Below are 18,396 nucleotides of genomic sequence, written 5' to 3'. Positions count from 1 at the left end.
AACCCTTGATAAATTCAAAGTGTATTCCACAGGTGATCGGAATCCTGTTGACAAAAATAGCGTCAGCTTTTGATTCCAAGCAAAGATAGCTATTTACAATCTTTTCATAACTTACAGGACATCTGTCCTTTCATCCTCATCGTACTCTAAAATCTTCAAACTGGAAGATCGTCGAGCAGAAAAAGAGAAAGCGTAAATAACGTACATACGTTCCTATACGTGTAATTTTCTGCATGGAGAAAATGAACGGTTAGCGACGATCTTCCTACATTATCGGCTTTTTCAACGGCTAATGATTAGAGGAGAGGAGAACAGCTGGGAGAATTTTTCTAGGGTTAAAATAAAAACAGCCTGTCACCTTTCGCCACAATGTGTCCTTTTCTTGCAGGACGCGGGTGCACGTTCCGCGAACTCGCGAATTATGAATATGATTATCTCGGACGGGCTCTTGACGGGAAGCCAGACCTGTCCCAGAGGTGTCACCTTACATCCTCCCTCTCTTCCATAGTGTCGACGTTCCTGGGCCCCCTCGTGTTGCTCTCCCGTTCTGACTTAGCGCGTGACGTCGCTTCTCGTAACCGAATCTCGCGAATAATTGCACCTCGACAGGTCTCTCTGCTTTTCTTTCGATCGGCTCGTCAATCGTCCTCCACAAATTATTGGGAAAATAAAGAACACGACAGGAGAAATTTCATTTCCGCAAAGCGACGACAGATCGTTCCATCCGACGTTGTATCTTTGAATTTTGCAAAAATTTGAGAAATTTTACGATTTGAGCCGAATACTATTTTTCTGAAGATAGTATCGAATATTTAAAGCGATATAAATTTTTGCTTTTAGTGGCTCAGCCTACTATTAACAGTTAGTAATTTTATAGTCATACAGTTTCTTAGTGGAGTATTTCGTTTGGACGAAAATTAATCGCAAGAGCGACAGAAGGTCTTGCGAAGTTTGTACAGAATTTTTCTAATATTTAATTTCCATTCAATTAGCATTGCCTCTCGCGAAATCTCCATTCCTCTGCACCTAACAGCTATCTTATCCTTGGTCACGATCAGCTCGGTTAATATGTAAAAATGTAAATGGTCCAGACGGTCCAGCAATAATCTCTCGGTGGTCTTGTGGTCGAAAAACTTTAAACTTCCCAGAACGGTTGTCCTCGATCCCCCGAATTCACCGAAAACGAACCAACGATACCTGCGAATCGCATCAGTGTAACAGCAAACTTGAAATCTGTCAAGAACAGATATCTGATCTAAATTACCCAAGTACGTTTTATATACATTCCGCGTACGTGCAACAAATTTAGAAATACGTAAGAAATTGCCGATAGTAAGAACGTATCATAACTTCGTCTAATAACTAAAAAAAAGATGCAGATACATTCCTACTAAAATCCTTAAAAATACAAGTAAAAATTCAAGCGAACCAATATCGTGCCTACAAATTTAAATCAAACCAGCAAAGAACTTCAATTAAAAAAAAAAAAAAATTCGAACGTTCTACTAAATTTCTCTAATCACACAACTATCGTAAAAACAATTATTTATCCTCTATGGTTACAGGATTAATATCGTGTACATTTTGCGCATTTAAGCCAGACGTATTGTCTCGTATTCTACGTACATAACGCGTTACAGCTAGGGATGAAAGGGAAGAGTTGCAGCGGAATGGCGAGGAAGAGGAAGGGGTGAAGAAGGAAGGGGGATGCAGATGGGCCGTCAGCCTCTTTTCCGCAGGGGCCCGCAATAAATTTAACGGGCCAACGAGGGGGGCAGGGCCGGTTCGCAAGCGGCGATAACGATCGAACGAGCGTCAGAGAAGTGCTAAGTAACTACCGATCGTATCGAAGATAGAACCGTTTGGCTGCAGGCGTTTATCGAACTATGTACGCCGTCTGCTTCCATATCCCGCCATCTTTCATAGTCATAGAAATTCCCTCTTCTCTCTGCCTTCCGTTCTATACGGTTTTCACTATTATCCACATCGTCAGAAATTGTCACCGACACCACAATAGACGACACGATGGCCGCCTAGTGGGAATAGCTCGTAGCACGTGTTTGACGTTTATGAATCGAATTTCTCCTTGGACTGACACGCGACAGAGATACGGCGGTAATGCGCGCCCATCGACCGCCATGGGACCGATGGTGCGATATGTCAGCGGACCCGTAAACTGTTTCAACGACCGGAGATCCGGTCCGTGGAAAACTGTGACCATGTCGTCGATGAATGTGTATACGTTTGACAGGGTGATTAGGCAGATTTTGAAAGGTTTGCCTGGTGTTGGAATTGTAGTAGCGAATAGAGACAAATTTCTAAGGTAAGAGGATATATTATGAAAGAATACTGTAATTATAGAAAATGGTACTGTACACTTCTCAAGATACTGAAGAAAGATAATGAACCATTACTGCGTTATGATATGTTTGGGTTTGGATTTTTATGAGATTTCCTTTCTTTGTCGATATTGCAACGATCGATAAAGGAAGATTTACAAGATAAGAGATACGAAGGAATTGCTCTTAATTTGCTTTCTTGCTTAATCAATTGTTAATTCCGTGTATTAATAATGATTTCATAATATCACTTTAATAGTTCTACAGCTTTAACATGCGTAGCTTGGATTGTTAAAATAACATTTCGACAAATTTTTCTTTACAGATGAAATTAAAAATTGGCTAAGAGAGACGGTAAAAATACACGTAACATTAAAATGGAAATTTAAAAAGATTTAAATTAAAAAATTTTTAAGTAGAAGAATTCTATGTAAATGGTCGAGAGCGTCAGGCGCAAAAAATACGATTCTCCTAATTCCCCATACCGTTGTATACCTACAACGTGCTCGATCTACCCCTAATTTCGTTCATCGCCCCATAGAAATTCCCCTTGAGTCTCTAGCCCACCAAACATATGTCGGAGATCTCGTCCCCTTTTCGGTACAATGACACCATGGAATTTCGTGCAGACGATTGGTTAGTCGTTCGTCCAATGAAACACGCTGGGAGAACTTTATGGGGGTTGACACGCGTCCTGTTTTCCCTGGGGTGGAATTCATGGGATTAGGCGGCGGCAACGTAAACGTAACGTCGTTATGATAACTTGTTTCTCTTCCTCGTTTCCTCCACTGTTTTTTTTTTTTTTTTTCACAGAAGGATTATGTTGGATTACAGGATACGACTTGCCACGTTCTTCTCGCTTCTCGTAAGACGTTGAACGTCTTAGCATAATAAGCGTACATTGAGGGTACTGTGGAAATAGCGTTTTTCTTTTAATATCAATGGTGTTACTTGAAATTCAATGGAAAGTTCGTAATTTTTGAAGTTGTATTTTTAAGATTTACATAATGAAATGTTAGTGTACGTAGAGGTAAGAGAGTATGCCAGTTACAGTGTCAGGTGAGCGACTATGGAGTTGATCGTTGGCTGCTTGTAATTCTAGACAGGAATTAAGCGGTGCAGCGGACAGCCACAGCTTCACCGTTGCAAGCGGTACTGTGGAAAGGACAACTTTGTAATATGATTACGGCCAGAGAGATTCAATATCGAAATTAGGAAAACTGAATTTTTAACCGTCCTAATATCTTCATCCGTGACGAAGTATCGTAGCGAATAAGAACATCAGTGAATACTGGTTCCTATCAAAAGACCAGATTTTCAAAGGAAAATGGAGCGAAGTCAACATTATAAAGCAAAAAATCACATTACAAGACCTGCAATAATCCAACGCTTAACATTAACGAAGAAGTATACTCCATTCGTTTTACTTACTATTCATCACTGAAATACCATATTTTCTATGTTTACGCTTATCGTTGAATGGAAGTTAAGCGATTGTACAAAAATAACTGTACTTGTGATTCTATAACTCCAGGCTACGGTAATTGTGTAATACGACGAATATCCTGTTTAAAAAATTGAAATGTATTAAAACAGAAATTAGACACACTATGTGTTTTCCTGGGAAAAGACAAACACGAACGAGCGTCGTTTTTGTTACGAGTCATTTAATTATCAAAGAAGTACTTTCCATCCATCTTAATTGCCATACATCGCTAAAAGAGCAAATTCCAAAGGAAGAATGAAAGAAAGTCAACATGTTGAAAAAGACGTTCACGCTGTGAGTCTGGTGTACGCACGAACAGCTGGAATCTCCTTCAGTCACCAGCGGGATCCATTCAGAATCACCGACGCGACAGCTGAAGGACGTTGTTTTCCTACGACAAATTACGCGCGCGTTCGCCGCTTTCGACGCGCGGCGTCGACGCGTGTGCGTGTAATCCTCCCGTGTTGTCTACACACACCAACACACAACGTACGCACACCATAACGCTGACCTACCCCACTGAGAATCGTGTTTCAATACAGAAACCGAAAACCATATCATTACGCTGAAGCTCGTAGCAAACTTTCGTAGCAAATGCGCGCGCGCAATCGACTAACCTTTGCGAGGGCCAGTTAGCGCGTTTCACAGGTGTGTGTTAATCGACGCGATAATCGAGTACGCGTGCCACTAAGAAAACATTTTTCTGCAGTAAGTTTTTCTTTGATTCATCGATACGGTGATTTTATTCTTTAATCGTGTGGTCCTGGACGGATTTTTGCGATTTGAAGTAAGTATGACAAAGAGTTTGGATGCGTGCGTATAGCGTAAATCGATTTTCTGCTTTAGAGGTTATGTTTATTGAATCTTATTAAGGATTGATCTTTTTAATTCTAAATGGATTTATTGTGATTTTGGGTAAGATCGATGGAATGTTTGGAGTAAGAATGACGGAGAATTTGAATGCGTACGTATAGTGTAAGTCGACTTTGTGTTCTAGAGTTTATGTTTACTGAGTCTTATTAAAAATTGAGCGTATTAATTTTGGATGGGTTTATTGTGATTTTAGGTAAGATCGATGGAGTGTTTGGAGTAAGAATGACGGAGAGTTTAGATGCGTACATATAGTGTAAGTTGACTTTGTATTTTAGAAGTTGTGCTTATTGAATCTTACTAAGAATTGATGTAATTAATTCCGAATGGGTTTATTGTGATTCAGGTAAGATCGAAGGAGTGTTTGGATGCGTACATATGATGTAAATTGACTCTGTATCTTGGGGGTTATGTCGAGCGAAGTTAGTAGTTCATCGGCCTCTGATCGTCTTCAAAAAATCACGTTTCGTGCTCGCAACCAACAATTGCACAATACGATTTCGCGGTTTCATTGCGGTGCTTACAGGTTGACGATTTTTCAAAGAAGTTGCGCTATACTCCTTCTACTCTTACTCGACATATAAGTACCATATGTAGGTCACTCTATTCTATGCAATTTTATCATAGAAAATATTGACATTTTTCAAGGTTTCACAATATAATTCTATTTATAGGTATATAACGAGAAATATCAAATCATTTAAAATCATTCTGCCATATATGTTCTCCACTGAAGAATTCTATTCTATTTTCTATTAAGAAGCATGAACAATTAACAGTGTTAAGGGTAAACTATCATTACCAAAGAAATATTATGTTTCTTTACTGTGAGGCTTACAACGGTTCCAGATTAGTTCAGATATCCATAATTTTTTATTATAAGGATTATAATGTCGATTAATGGAAACAGTTACAAATTGGTGAACAGTCTTCATCAGCTAGGATACCATAGTGCGTAACTCTTTAACATAAGAATTATAATATTAGTTGATCGACGAAAACAATTCCAAATCGGTTAGGCCCGAGAAACGAGGAACGAACAATTGGCGAATGCGGGGCAAAATTGACCACGTTGGTTACATAATGGGCCTCCTCGAGCTTCGTCAAATGGTGGGCAGTACGAGTATTTAGATGAGTTGACTCCAATTGGCGTACGTACCGTGAGAATCCAGTATCTAGCGCGTGGACCGTGTGTGAACCAGTCAGTCGAGGAAGAAAAATGGGTGAACTAATCATGCAAATTGGGTACAAAGTTACGTAATTCTGTTCTATCTCTATCCACCCGTCCGTTGGAATCTCGAACATTAGACGTCCACTAATAGTCGCTTGCATTTGCAGCAATTAACTATTTCTTCATCGAAATTAGATTGACGTTGACTCGCAAGTATTTTGTAATTGAAATATTGTTTTTGGTATCTGTACTGGCCTCGTTGCCAGTTTCTTGTCCCACTTCTGAAACTAGATTAATTGATTCCACCACTAGGTAATCGGTCTAATTATTCGAGCGTTATAACTTTCTTGGAGCTGTTAATATTTAATCGAGCAATTTGAGAATTAAATTCGCCAAGAGATATAGCTATCTCTGTACACATTACAGAAGAAATCCTCTTCTGATTTTGCGGTATACATAGTCTTAGAAATATTAAGGAATCAAATCCTTCCAAATTCTCAAACTTAAATAAATTAAAGTCTTTAAATGGATTCAGTAAGTCAAAAACTATGAAACCAGGTTAATTTCATTCGTAGGATAACACAATCACTAGCTTCAGTTCCATTGGAAACTATAGCTAGGAGTCAGATTCTGATTAGGTTTAAGCTAAATATTATCCAGCTTTCAACTTTAACTTTCACAGCCAAGCAATTAAAACTGCTGTATTGAGTTTGATTCGGATTACTTTTCACGACGCAAATTTTTCTTATTCATAACGAACAGCGTAGGAGTTAGAAACAAAAACAGTCTGCTACACTGACAAAATTTATACTTGTTATACAAGAATAAGAAAAAGGATTTGTTTCAGGCTTGAAATCGTATTCGCATTGCCACAACATTCATTTCTCAATTAAAATTTTGGAAGCGACGACCATCGTAAAACTCTTAAGCAAAGATGCGCTGGATGTGTAACGTCGAAAAATGCTGGAAAAATCAGACAGACGTGTAGGACCGTGGTCTGGCTCGCGGGGCAGATTTGAGTGAGGAACGGAAGAGGAGGTTCGGAACGATTATGCAGCACGACACGGTGCCCAACAAGGAGAGACAAGGAGATGGAGAGAAAAAGAGAAGGAGTGCACGATGCACACGCTGCGAGCAATGTGCGAGGCTTCGCGCGGCCGTCAATTACGATTAATTAGAGCGGAGACTGACAGCGGACGCAGCGACGGCTACTTAATACTTTAACTTGTCCCCAACCCTCCACCCGTTCACTTCCTCCGTCGTCGTCGACGGTGACGAATCGACCGAGAGCTCCGTTCGTTTCGTTCATCGTAAACTATCGTGTATATATCCCTTTTTGCCTTTTTCTCCTCGATGTTCCCTCCATTCACGAAACGTGAGATCTCTGTTACGACCTTGTTCGCGGCAGGGAAAAAGTCACCATCCAGGAAATTCAAGCTTCTGGCTTGGGGCCACGCGTGCTCTCGTAATAGGACAGTTTGTTCCTTGCAAAATCATTCCTTTCCTTTTCTTGAAATTCTATTTCTATTGCGTTCTTTCGGTTGTAAGAAAAAGTCTAAGGGAATAAAATACGGGGCTCATTACATAAATAGATAGATAGATAGTTTTATTCAAGCCTGGCGGCCTTGAAACAAGACTTGGATTACAATTCCTCAGTTTATTACAGTATTTAAAAGGCTAAAATACACGTAGAATACTCTTTGTTCGTTAACGATCGCAGAAAGATGCAATTGTAGCTTTTCAACGTTAGAAAATGTCTCAGGCTTGAACAAGATATGAAAAATTTCTCACGGGAATGCAGGATCTTTTTAATGTGCTCTTACAAGATTAGAAATCCCCTTTTTTCGCTAAAATTATAAAGATAATATAACAATATGAAAATTTCAGCATCGCAGCAGGGTTAAATTCGCTTCGATATTTGTATTGTATGAAATGAATTTTTAGAATGTTTTTGGTATTGTTTTTTGTACCAGGTATAAATAGTTGGAAGGTTTGTAGTACTTGAAATTAAAATCAAATTTTGGAGATTGATTTATTAGTGTCTTGATAGAAATATTTTTTACTATAAGATTGACTTTTTAGAGAGTGAGAGATACTTCATGCCAATGAATTAGTACTTTTTGACTATAAAAGTAGATGTCGATACAATGGAAGATCACTCATCTGAATCTGATTGTTGCGTTAGACATCATAATTTTATTATATTATATAAGAGTTCACGTTCACATTAATAGATTCAATCAGCAGGTGTTTAGTTACTCGAGTATTAAATAAAATCTTGTCCCAGCAAAACGAATTCTACTTTATACACGTAATCTAAATCTACTCTTATTAATTAATACTTGTCTATTAAATGTAGAATTAACATTTACAGTTACAGGATAACGTGTGAAAGTAGTTATCGAAATGAAATATTAACACCATAAGATAAACTATCAAAGCATCCCAATCTGTCGTTAGTTTGACGAAGGAAGTGAGAATTAATGACAATTAGTTAGTAGAAACATCAGAGTCTCTCGACTTCGAACAAGTCGAATCTAATAACAAGTTGTCGGTGTACACACTTCGTAACAACCGTAATTAATTATATAATATCGTGATCTACGTTAGAAAGAGAGGACTCGCTGCATTATTAAACAGCAACAATTAAAACGAAGAATTAATTCAGAATATTGCGGATGCGCCGTTTCACGGTTTCAGGCATACGTTCGTTACGCATCGCATCGACTTTATATTAATAAGTATGATGTTCTGCTCGTTTGTAAGACGTAAAATCATTAATCAAAGCTACAATTATATACACGTTGGCACCATTTTATAAGTTACCCACCGTAGCGCGAAAACTATTTATTTTTCCAATACCGTAGCAACAACACGGCTTCATATTGAGATTATATTTTATCAGGTGTTTCATTACGAAAAAGAAAACATTACAAACGTATGAAAATTTATTTATAGTCATTCACGAAGGTCTTCGTACATCTTATTCCTTCATATACCTTCCTATACGAAGGTCTTTTCATTCACTGTACGGTACAGTGGTTATCTTATCACGTAACCGATATGTTCAGAAATTCATTTAAGTTTAGCAAGAAAATTTTGTTTAAATAAAAATGACGCTTTTATAAGATTCGCGAAGACTTTTACGATTAACCGTATACGGTAACCTTTCTTATTTTTTCATGCTAACAATAGGAAAGACAATTTTATCGTCATTAGTATGTTGCTGTAATTGTGTCGGTGAAATAGAAAATGGTCAATAACAATTCAATTGATTTAACAATCTAATTTTCACATTATCGGCATCGTCGTTATGTCAGTGAAGTAGCAATATCTGTTAAGTATGAATTGGTTACGTAGCCAATAGCAATGTAGTCAATTTAATAATTTAATATCGACAAACGATAGTCTTTTGAAGTAATCACAAGCGGAAGCTTTGATCGGAAGTTGTGGAAGTAGGGAAAGAAGAAGGAGGGCGAAAACGAATTTGAATGATTGCGCTCGTTGTCGGTCTCCTTCGCTAATTGAGCCATTGTCTAGGTCCGGTTAGGCACGTCTAAAAGCCTAATGGCCGTTTCCTAGAGACGCGCCAGTCCGAATACTGAACGAATTAGAATAATTCGTTCCGTCTGGCTGCGTCACTAGATCGCGCAACGACGTTCGTCGCCGGTTAGACGAAACCTGTCTTCTCTTTTCCTCCACTTGCTAAGAATCAATGGTTCTACTTCAATTTTTACTAACCTAACCTATCCTTTTTTTATTTCCTTCCTCGTCAAGTACACGGAGTTTTAAAAGGCTATTCTGGGTGAAATCTAGCTTAAACATAACCTAGACTTGTCTCCTTTTTCCTCCTGCAATTGCGAAGAATCGGTGATTAATTTTGATTAAAGCAAACCTAACCTAAACCTAAAGCAATCATAATTCGAGGCTAAGCTCAAATCTAACGTAAACTTAATTCGAGTTTGTTTAAACTTAATCCAAACTTGTCCTCTTTTTCTCTTGAAATTGCAAAGAATCGATGGTTAATTTTGACTGAAGCGAACTTAACCTAAAGTTAAAGCAATCATAATCCAAAGCTAAGCTCAAACCTGATGTAAACCTAATTGAAACTTGTTCTCTTGCTACTCTGGTTGCTAAGAATCAGTGCTTCCGCTTTAATTTCGACGCTTAACCTCCATTTCGCCGGCGTGCACCACGTGTATTACGTATTTTTTGTAAACATCACTTTTATCCGGCCACGCGGATGTTTTCCATTAAAACGAATCGCATAGCGAAAACTTTTTATTGTTCGCCGGTCCTTCCTGTTTCGACGTATTCGAACGTATTTTATACAACAAAAAACAGCATCCAGCAGGTAAATATCCTTCGAATCTCGCCATGGAAACGATCAATAGAAACGAGATTTGTCGTAATAATTGATGCTTCGATAGACTGTGTGTTTCCAATACAAAGAAACATTATACGTACATAGTGTCTTCTTTCGTATTATATATATATATTTACCTTCATTACTCGTGTTGCGGTCCTAAATTCAATATCAATATAAAATTATATTTATTATTAATTTATATTAATACAAAACTGTTTTTAATATATTTTAGGAAAATATTATTCCAACACTGAAGCGAGAAATCTTTCATATTTTCATAACATTAAGAAATTTGTTAACAGTAAAAATACACGATTGGATCAGAAACGATGGAAACAACGTGTTTCTTTTGTTCGTTATTCTGTGAAATAATAGTAACCTTCTTCGTTTCATCTTATTTTCTACACAACTTACTGCAACTGCCTACCACACTAATAACGCTAAAAGTAACTAAAAACTTCATTCTCGTCCATTAAAATACCAAACAAGCAAGAAAATGTTAATCGATAAAAGTTCTTGGAACCGTTCTTGGAAAAGTCCTCGGCGAAGAACGGGTCTCCCTTTTAATTTTTAATTTCATTACGGATTCTCGAGCAGCCCCATAATGGCCTCGATACGCCATAGGCCATCTGCCACGATCTCGAAGGATCTGTATCTACATACCGATCGAATATAATCGATGAGGATCGATCAGCGGAACATCATCTAGCTGACTGGTCGTCGAACGATCGGCCGGTTTCGCTCGTAAGCCGTGTAATCATGCTACGATCGAATTTACATGGCAAATTGCGCGAATCAGCGGATCGAACGTTTTCTTCCTGTTATCCAGCCGGAACAACGGCGGATTCATTTGTGTAAACACTAACCTCCGCGTTTACGGAAACGTTCGACTGTTGCTAAAGCGGAGAAACTGTTTCAATAAAACGGAAAATCAATGAAAAATTCTTCACTCGCACCTCTATCATCTTCAGTCTGTCATTTGTGTTCTACGACTTGATCCTGCTGCACTTTTCTCTACTAAAATCATTTTTTAACCCAATTTTATTTTTCTAACGTAAAAAGTATCTCGAATTTGAGCAAAATACCAACGAAATTCTTATTGCTAATATATACATGATTTCTTGTTTTCATTCTATGTTAAACATCCTCCTGAAACAGTTCCTCTTTATCTCTTGAAATAATGCGGACGGAGTTAAAAAGGTTTGATCTTCCTAGGAAGTCCAGATATAATTATGATGCAAAAGGGAGAACGGTCGGGGGGAGGGGCAGTGTTGCGTTTCGTGATCGTGATTGCTGAATAAGATTTTTTCCAGGGAGAGCCGGAGGTGGGAATCTTACGGGCGTTGCGATAAGGCACACATTAATTGAAGAACAACATCCGGCATGGAGCCGGTGGCCGACGTCGTGACATCATTGTCTACGACAGAACGAAAATGGAATTAAACGAAGCACCATCGGCCTGAGCCGATTCAAAGCAAAGGGTAATTTTAGAGTGATAGCATTAGCGAGAATTTCTCGCTGGTATCGGCCATTTCAAAAGAAGTCGATCCAATGTTCAACCCATTTTTTCCTCGATTGTTTAGTAATCAAATGGACAACGTTCCCTATCGTATATTTTAAATTCTTAATCTTTTACGAACGAAGAACAGTTTATAGGTGTTAATGGAAATACGAAGTCAAAGAGTAGAGAGTCTCGTTCGAAAGTAGGCTTATTCTAGTATAATATTCTTTCTCGAGTCTTCTTTCGTCGTTCAGCGGCCAAATAAAAACTAATATGCAAGAAACGATCTCTATTATATATATCTTTAATTTTTAATAATGAAAAATCGATGTATTGTTGCTTTGAACGAACGAACATTCTTTTTTAAGTTTTACTTTATCGTTTAATGATCAAATTGGAATTAATGTCTATTTAATATGTATAAAGAATGTTCATTGGATATAATAGAAACATCAATTTGGAGGGAGTATCGCTCAATTATAATTTGAAATAATTTAATAATTTCTATTCCACGCGAATAGAATTATGGCATATAGTACGGTGAATAATGAAAATTTGAAAGATCAAATTCATCGCTCAAATTGATCCTAGTTACTGTTATTTTGCCAACGATCGATTATAAGCCAATGGAGCTTGTCCACCTGTCGTGTTCGATGAGAACGCAATTCTGACCCGGCGGCGGAACTAATAGCTTCGACGAAGGACTACTCGTAACAGTCTGCGCGTTTAATTAGATAGAAGGAATATTATAACGAGGTGAACACGCGTTTATATGTGTACATGAGTCACATACTATAAGTAGTAGACAGCATAGCACTAATAGATACTATCACACTGCAGTAGTTAGTACAGTAGATAGCATCATATTGCACAATTCGACGATTTGTTAAAAAAATGAAAGATAGATTACAACTACCAGATATCGTAAATTTCCATCGATTATCAAAATTATCATCTGAACGCAATTAATCTGAACTATTATAATAACCGAAGAAGTTCAGAATATACCAAAATAGACTTCCACGTTTTACCATGAAAAAAAAAAAAATAAATATAACGTTAGTTACAAGTACCAGAGTCGAAAGAATTTTTAATTTTGCTTCTTCCAATTTCCACTAATCGCCAAATATTTCACGATCAAAATACGATAAACACAAATTCCCAACATCGAAGAAATTCATAGCACAGCAATGAAAATATCAGTAAAACTAATGGAATCTGTGAGAAGTAAAAAATCTACTAATATACCAATCTCTTTCATCCCACGAATAAATTTTGAAACCAAAAACGAGTACGCAAAACATATTTTTCTCCGGTGAATACTGCCCCTAAATGTTCCGTGCAAGAAACGTAATGGCGAAACGCGTGGCAAAAAGACGTAAACGTGCAAATGGCGAAAGAGAGACAGGAATAGAAGTATCTGGAGCGAGCACCAGGTCTGAGTGCTCCGTTTTACGATCTTCCTTCGGCCGACAGGAGCCACACGATCGGTAGTCGGAGGACCCGGGGTTAAAGAAGGGAAAAAATATGAGGGAAGTCGATGACGATAAAGAAGAGAAGAAGAGGTGGAGTAGAGGCTTGCTAGAACGAATGGCTGTGCCAAATTAACCATGATTTATGAACACGGCTGGCCAATATTCCATTCTATTAACATCGCATTATCCGTCCGTCAAATTACACGCCAACGACCCAGTTTTTCAGGAGCCGGTCCTGGCACAAAGTAATCTTTGCATTCATGGCTTCGTTATCTCGAGATCATTTGCTTTCTGTGAGTACGTTGTTATTTCATTGATTTTTTAATAGGTATATTATTTTATTATACATATGATATTATTCTATCATGTATTATTGATTATCGGTTATTCATATTGGTTATCCTTGTTGTAATTTCATTTATTTATTTTATCTTTGTTAGTTTGGTGAAGTTATTAAGATCGTTTTAACGATGCGATATCTGTCGTTAATTTTCTTTACGCGTATAACAAGTTCGAATGTTAAGCATTTTTGTATGATTTTTGTACTTCAGCTTCTCGTAACAAATTAGATTTGTTATGCAGTTTAACTATTCTCTTCACTCTGATCCATAATATTTCAGGAACTACTCGTTGCAGTGAAAGAAATACTAAATCTTTGCGTGGCCAAATAAACCAAAAATAATCCATGGATTTAAAACGAAGCGAAAAAGAATGTTTTTTTTTTTATTAATACAACGTATTTTCCAAATAACTATCGCATAGTATTTGGCAACAAAAATAACATATTTCATGAACGTTTCGGTCGTATCAGTTCGCAAACGATAAACGACGCCTACGATCACGATAACAAAGGTTTTCGATTTTATTTCGAAATGAATATTTTCGAGGAAAAATTTGTACACGAAGATAAAAATCAAATTTCATTGATTGTGATTGTATTTACGGAGTTCTATTTCTATTACATATATTCAAACCTCGTTTGTTTCTTATTCCTCCATAGCGTATTATAAATTGTTCATAAGCAAAGTTTGCAAATTTAACATTACATTCATTTCTTATCAATCGTTTAACATTTTGCACGATCATCTACCAACGAATAATATTAGTAAATTGGCAAATCACAATTTTCAACTTTTGCAATTTATCAAATTTATCCGTAAAATCCCATTTATTTCGTTTCCAAACATCCACAGTGATATTAAGAGTACAGACAAGGTCGTCTGTATTAACACCTCGTAAGTATTTAGTATAGCCTTCGTTAATAATATTAATATTAATTCTGCAACAGGATCCTGGTAAAATAAATTAAGCGGTTAAGGTGTTATAGAACCTCTATAAAATTGTGATGTATAAAATTGAAGATGTCTAAAAAATAAGGTAAACCTAACTTTCTTTTCACCTACAAATATTTGATAAAGAATCAAGATTTTTATAGAAATCTTTAAGCAACATCTTAACTCTGTGTTCATATTTTTCTAATTATATAAAATTACAAAATGCCAGAATGGCACAATATTATCTGACTCCGTATCCAGCAGAATCTTATTCGCTTGCACCAAACGGCAAATGCGATTGGATCGTAAAAGGTAGAAAATTTTTGTGCGAATTTATACAGAAATATATTATCCTCAACGTAGCGTACAATTTTTCCATAATTTTGAAAAATAGGAAAAATAAGAAAATGCCAGCTTTGTTAAGACTAAAATTTTATTTTCCACCGAAGGGAATCAACTTGAAACATTTATAAAAATTAAGGTATCAATAAAATTGTACGCTATATTCTAGATAATATTACGCAGAATACCGTGCAAAAATTTCAAGTTAATTGGATGAAGAGTTTCGGGTATCCACTGGGTGGAAAGTCGAAAAGCAAAATTTCGAGAACGCGTTCAAAGTTTGAAGTTAATCTTCCGGCTAAAATATAAGAATGTATTCGTATTCATCGTTGTAACTTCGCCGTTTCTTAACATTTCAAAATACTCTTTTATCGCGGTATTCTATGCGTATGAAGCTTTAAAAAAAAAAAAAAAAATGCAAAAAGAAATATTTCGAGTACTTTGAGGCCAACATGGTTGCATACCATCTTGAAATACGAAATAGAATATAGACTAAATTTACCTGACTCACGAGCGGCATAATTATCAAGCGAAACCACACCGAAATTTTCCAGTTTTCCTTTCCGGTTACCGTTCCAAGGTGTACAGGTATCCGATGTAGCACGATCGATCACCGATCGACACTTTATAGCCTGGGATAGGCATGGTGTACAATGTTGCACTCTATTGGTTGGCTACATATCGCAACATTATACGTAGATGCGGCGAGCATCGAGTTGCAGGCTGCAATGCGTGCACACGTTTAATTAATTCGCTCGTACGCGCGCCGTGCGAGTCTCATTCCCTGGCATAGTTGGACGAAATTTTCCCAAACGAGCGAACAAGTACTTATTTCACGTTTTGAGCCAGGAAAATTGTCGGTGTTAATTGCTGACATACTATACAGCGGATGATCGATCGTTCAGATTAAGATCAAGGATGATATAGATGATGTAATAACAACGAGTCAGTTTCGACGATTAATTGGAATTTGGACAGTTTTAATATTTATGAAGTAGCCACGATCGATTTCTCCGTCGCGTACTAACACTATGGGAGAATTATCGATGGTGCGTGAGGTAACACTGATCATATTCCTTCTCTGTAAGTTAAAAAGTTAAAAGATGGTAGCGTAAATAAGGAGACTTAATATCAGGAAATACCTGTTCGCAAGATTGCTGATAACTGTAATTATTCCGTATGAGACGTAGGAAAGTACCATATTACACTGCAAGACTAAGACGTAACCGAGAAAATGACTATGAAATAATTAATGATAAGTAGGAAATACCAAGAGCTAAATGCGAACCTTCTTGGAGTTATTCCTCTATCAAGTTGCAGAGAAAGCTAAATTTCTAATGAAACAGCAGTGCTTCGTCTGTCAATAAAACCTTGTAAATTCCTCAACAACCGAAATCTAGATTATATTGTATTCTTGATAGGATATCAGGAGAATTATTTATTACATACCTTTACGATATGTATATGTCCTTCCGGTTAAACATCAAATATATCAATTAAACAGAAAGATCTATATCACATTGATCAGCAAATAAACAAGTAAGTAGGAAAGAGGAAAAAGTTATTAAAACGCTCTTATTATACGTATTCGATGATATAACGATTCTATAGAGACACGATTTCTCCAAATTTCTTCCCAGATACTGTGAGCTTCCTTTGACACAACGCATCCCTAAAATTTACTCATCGGCTCACAAAACCCTTTCAAACACCCGGAGGTAACGTGGGTGGAGGGCAATAATATCCACGTGCACGAAGGCGAGCACACGAAGCAAGCAAGAAAATAAACAAACGAGTAAGAAAGAAAGAAAGAAAGAAGAGGCGGTTGGACAAGGCGCATCGCGTACGCGCGCGTAGCTCGTGTCCGGTCAGCCGTTAAGAAGGAAGCTTCAGGCCGATGTCGAAGATAAGACCGGGGACGTGTCCCTCTGTGCGTGGCATTCTGCCGGAGAAATGGTACCGAAGTTCGGGGACCAACGAGTGTGCTGGGCCCTCACGTAATCCACGGATACGTCGCGACGAATTTGTACGTCTGCCCAATGAGCCAGAAGCCACCCTGCGTTAGCCTCGTTTCGCGTTCACCGTTCTTCTCCTCTTTTCGGACCGTTCCACCGTACGTACCTCGCCTGCTGCTTATATACCTATATGTATACGAGTATATATATATTCTTTTACACATATCATATATATATATCTTTTATATAGATTTATGTGTGCATGCGTGTATGCATGTAGGAGGAGAAGCTACAAAACTGGGCCCATCCACCTTCAAAATGGCTACCGTCTCCACGTCGGTGGACAGCCGATGTAAACTACAAGTGCTCCTCTCGAACACAAGCTGCCTCGTCGATCCCTCGTCGATCGCGTCGCCGGTTTTTTCGATTTCTTCAAAGTGGCAACGCTTGCTTTTCGGGAAGACGTCGATAGATCCTGAACATAGGATAGGATAGAGAGGGAGAGACAAAGAGACAGAGAGAGATATTTCTTTGATCGGTACGAGGATCGAGTGTTTCTGACAACACTGGGTTTGGGTTGGTTGAGTTGGTTGGGTTTGTTGGCATTGATAGAGATTGGAGCTTTTAGAAGTTTAACGTTTTGCGTATGTACATCTACGTTGATTGGAGTTTAGTGGGTTTTTTAATAGGAAATGTACTAATGCTAGAGTTACTGACCTTTAATATGTATCTAAGTATGTGACATACTCAGATCATTAGAATTCAACCAATGATATATGTACTTAATCATAATTCTGGCCTACAAATGAATATTAATATTAGCAAAAACACTTGCATGTTTTTAGTAATTTAAAAAAAGAACTCAATGTACCGTCAAAAAACTCAGTAGTGTAGTCATTGACTGACTTGGTAGTTTTAGTGTCACGGATAGCTTCTTATAGGAAGCGGCAAGCCGCTTTATATTTCCTTCATTAAAAGAATCCCACTTTCAAATTATCAGAATTATCACCCTCTAATCTCCATTTCCCAATACAAAAGAACATATATCAATGTTACTAAAAGGTATCTCTAAAAATAGCCACCTTACCTCCACACCAGCCCAATTATATCAAACCATTAAAACCTCAAATCAAATCATTCATCTCCTTGTCTAAACCTCCTAATACAATCCCTGAAAAACCAACCAACCCTCTCAAGCCACCAAACAACCTCGCATCCCTCAATCCTCTAACAAAGTCAGTTTCGGATAAGCTTCCCATGTATAATACTCGCATGAAACAACATCAAAATTCCAGGTACCATTGGTAGCATCGTAACGTCCGCGAACGATCGGAAAATCTGTCTATCGTTAAGAGGGGGGTAGTACGGGGCGAGTAGAACGAAACGGTTCGAAAGGAGGAGTGACGAAGAGGAGTAGTGGACTGCTGAGAGAGGGAGAGAGAAAGGAGAGCACGGAGCTCGTGTTTCCGGCCGGGTGAACAACAATGCCCGCAGACAAATGAGCATCCCGCCTCCATTGTTCGCTTCATCGGCACGGCGCAGCCTCTCTCTCCCCTGTTACCCACCCTGGTTCCGCTTACGCCCCCCCCCCCCCCCCCCCCCCCCCTCCCCCCC

General features: G+C 38.0%; 2 long non-coding RNA genes across 2 annotated transcripts in view; one reads left to right on the top strand and one right to left on the bottom strand.

The window, feature by feature from the left end:
• The first annotated feature begins 3,945 nt into the window (after positions 1–3,945).
• LOC112212669 lies at positions 3,946–17,633 on the top strand. Its single transcript, XR_002946495.2, has 5 exons — positions 3,946–4,533; positions 4,892–4,951; positions 11,549–11,716; positions 16,468–16,940; positions 17,063–17,633. It is a non-coding gene; the product is annotated as an uncharacterized LOC112212669 (long non-coding RNA).
• LOC112212670 overlaps positions 16,848–18,396 on the bottom strand; it is a 5,197-nt gene continuing 3,648 nt past the window's right edge. The window contains exon 4 of the long non-coding RNA XR_002946496.2: positions 16,848–16,968. This is a non-coding gene — a long non-coding RNA (uncharacterized LOC112212670). The remainder of the gene's footprint in view (positions 16,969–18,396) is intronic.

Source organism: Bombus impatiens, unplaced genomic scaffold (assembly GCF_000188095.3).
Source record: "Bombus impatiens unplaced genomic scaffold, BIMP_2.2 scf_0263, whole genome shotgun sequence".
Taxonomy (NCBI): domain Eukaryota; kingdom Metazoa; phylum Arthropoda; class Insecta; order Hymenoptera; family Apidae; genus Bombus; species Bombus impatiens.
This window is presented reverse-complemented; position numbering and strand designations above follow the sequence as displayed.